Genomic DNA, 3,774 nt, shown 5'->3' on the forward strand with positions numbered 1-3,774 from the left:
TTCGGTCTTTGACAATTTGGGACTGTCCGCCCAACTGGTTTCACGTTGGGCGGGTTGCAAAAGTCAAGTGGGAAAGAAAGAGAGCATTAGCGACGAGGAGTGATGGGAACGAGGTGTTACCATGAGTTCACGGAATTGATCAATCTTTAATCGACACGTTTGGAGTTAACTTGGTTGACATGTGCAGCTCAGTAAAGGAGTTTGAAGTTCTATATCTAGTTCTTGTATATTTGTTATGTAGCAGTTTTACTAATGGTGTCTAGACATGCGTCGTGTTTCGAAGCAAAGTATGTTTGTAGATAAAGTTTTTGCGTTGTTTAAATACATGAGGATGTCAAAAAGAGAATATGTATGCATATGTAATTCGAGTCACTGATCATGATTTTGAACGTTCACATTTCTTTTGGTCCTAGGTACCATGGCCAAGTGGAAATAAGAACAGAAACATTGTATTTTCCAAGGTGATATCTAGGCAGGTGAGGTTCTTGTAGGCAAGCCGTCCATCCTGAACGTCGTTGTTTTTTTAACAAGACGGTTAATATTTTACAATATGATGCATATGAACTCATGCTAATCAACTCTTTGGAATGCCTAGCTTGGCTCGACTATATTTTCGAGCAAACTATAATATCTTTCATTCTCGTGATCTACTTGGAGCATTAGGTTGAATGGAGAGCTTTCAAGATGGAGCACTATAATCCTTTCAATGGATTGCCTATTGAGGATGCAAAGCCTTGTCCTTTGATGTGGATGTTCTGCTATAGCCATGTACTTCTGGATCAATGGATTATGAAAGCAAACACATCCACAATACGGATGTAGTCAAGTCAATTCTAATAGATGGCTACAAAAGCGATCCATCATTTTGAGAGACTAGAGGGTTATCGAGAATAGATCAACAATCCAAGATTCCATTCGCAATCGGTATTGTCATTTTACAAAGACTGAGATGGATGTATCAATGATGTCAATAAATGAAGTTATAATAGCTTTGCATTGAGAATCTGTTGTGTATAGTCTTGTAAGAGTAACAGCACATATTTGTTTCTCTCTTTCTTCGTAAGACATGGTCAACATTTAGTCATCATCGTGTTGACTCCGTGTTGTTGGCATGCAAGGATGAGAATAGTGCTTGACAAAGTTGTTGTAACTTGTACTTCTTCTGTAGATGGATCATTATTTTGCAAGTTGATAGCATGATATTGCATTGTGATTATACCACAAGATGCGCACATTGTTACTCTTCCAATGATGCTTTCGCATTCTATCACCCAAGATTATTCAAATTTTTCTATGTCGTACCAAGGCAACAAACGGTTTTACTAATGTTTTTCTAGAAGCCATAGTTTTCCTTTTTCTAGAAGTCCTGAAGGATGCCTAGTAACTTTGTTTCTTAATATTGTCCATTGATGCTGATGAGAATAATAAGTTTTTATCATAAATTACACTACACTTGTTCACGAAAAAACATGCTATACTTCGTAAATTTTTTTAAATATAGTTTATTTTTCGATATGTAAGGATGGTGATTTTTTTCTTCTTAATAGTAATTCTAATAAAATAAATGAATAAAATCAATAAATAATAATAGTATTTCAAAAACTTTTTAAAAAACTAAATGAAATGAGAAAACATGCTATATAGCATGCCAAAGAGTTGGCACAAATCTCTTCGTAATTAAATAATTATGGGAGAATGTACCATTCTCTCATCCATTCAAAATATCCAGTTTGTTGAAGTTTTACGTTTTCGTTTTTTTTAGTACGTTTGAAAGTCCGTTATGCTTTCGTTCTCACCATACGTTCAAAATATCGCTTTCTTTCATTTTTGTTTCACTACTATTTACTAATCTTAAAAAGAATGAATGGCGAATATTTGAATCTAACCTTAAGAAACTAAAAAGATGAAGGATATGAAATAAGAAAACATACTATATAGCATGTCAAAGAGTTGGCACAAATCTTTTCATGATTATATAATTATGGGAGAATGTGTCATTTTCCCATCCATTCAAAATATCTAGGTTGTTGAAGTTTTACGTTTTCGTTTTTGTTTTCATTTTTGCCATACATTCAAAAGATTATTTTCTTTCATTTTCGTTTCACTACTATTTACTAATCTTGAAAAGAACAAATGACGAAGATTTGAATCTAATCTTTTAGTTTGCAAATGTAATGACCAAGGAACTAACGTACGCATCTCCACACACTTGTGTGTGACCTTCGTCTCTCCTCAAATAAGAGACGAATTTCATAATGAAGGAATGGCCCATACTACTTAACTCTCCCCCTTTTATGTAGGCTTAAGGCTTTCCAACATTCAAAGCTTTCTTTTAAGCTTTTTAAAGCTTTTGTAGTTTACAAACTTGAAAAGCCTAAAAGTTTTCAAACGTTTAAGCTTTTCTTAAAAAGCATTTCTTCAATTTTGGGTGTACGCTTATGTTTTCCTTCTTCAACCCAAAAAAATAACAAAAAATATAATTACAAAACATCACATAGCTTCACTTGTAACAAGGGTACTATATATATATATATATATATATATATATATATATATATATATATATATATATATATATATATATATATATATATATATATATATATATATATATATATATATATAAAGGTTTTTGGGAGGGGCCCCACATGTCACGTACCCATCCCCCCCCCCTCGCAAAATGTGCTCCTAACCTCCTACACGAACTACTACCCGCCCACCCACCTATCCACCCATGCGAATCCAATTCCCCCCTAATGCCCACGCAAAGCACCTAGTCATCATTAGGCCCCAACCACATCATGCAACTCTCTTGGGAGGTGGCCAAAGCACTACTAGAAAGCATAGCTCGAAGGAGAAGAATGTCACCATGAATGAGAGCATCGAGGATAATGGTGCTTTGATTAACACTATTAGTTCGAATACAAGCACACACAAGTGCAAGAGGAGTGAATCTACAAAGGGAGATATTCCAATCTCCTAACTAGTAGGAGGTAGAACATACTACAAAAGATCACTCTATTAGTTTGAGCAAAGATTGAATGTTGTGATTTGAGGCTAATTCCTAGCTAGTGTGGAACTATTGGCAGCTTCTCTCAATAGAAATATGGAAAAAATGTCTAATGGTTCTTCATGTAAAGTCATATTGGACACCAAAAAGATACGCAGAAGCATAGTTGAGTTTAATACTAAACATTATTGGCCTTGTGATGAAGCTCACTGCATGGTTTAACACCACTCTCAAATTTGAGGGAGCTATGGATCAAATTTTTTATTGTCGAGGTTTAAAGGATGCCTGTGCCTAGCCACCTGTATTTACCTTGTCCTTAGTGTCCGCACACCTGTACATTGTAGAATAATAAAAGAAAGGCATGACACACATTGTGACTATTGGAAGTTTCCACACACCAATCTTGATCTCTCTTATTCAAACCTCCATAGATCTTGCTCTTGCTTTTGTGTGTGCTTTTCTCTCTCGCTCCTGTTCACCCTTTCAATTGGTATCGAAGCAAGCATTTGAGGAGCTTCAATCATTCCACTTTAGCCTCAGAAAAATAGCTTCAACCCTATCTTTTATGGCATCCATATCTTCAATCATATGAGGTAAAGATTTGCTCCCCACCTTCCCCAATTTGTTATTATTCTTTTGGAGCATCTTTGGTCAGTGCCAAGTGACCTAGGAGGGATAGTAGCAATAGGAGAAGACCCTAGACAACAACCCATAATTTTTAGCACATTTTTAAGGGCTTGTCTTGCTTAATCTACATTACACTA

The sequence above is a fragment of the Lygodium microphyllum genome, chromosome 30 (assembly GCF_053477565.2).
Source record: "Lygodium microphyllum isolate KBCC chromosome 30, Lygodium_microphyllum_v1.1.10, whole genome shotgun sequence".
Taxonomy (NCBI): Eukaryota; Viridiplantae; Streptophyta; class Polypodiopsida; order Schizaeales; family Lygodiaceae; genus Lygodium; species Lygodium microphyllum.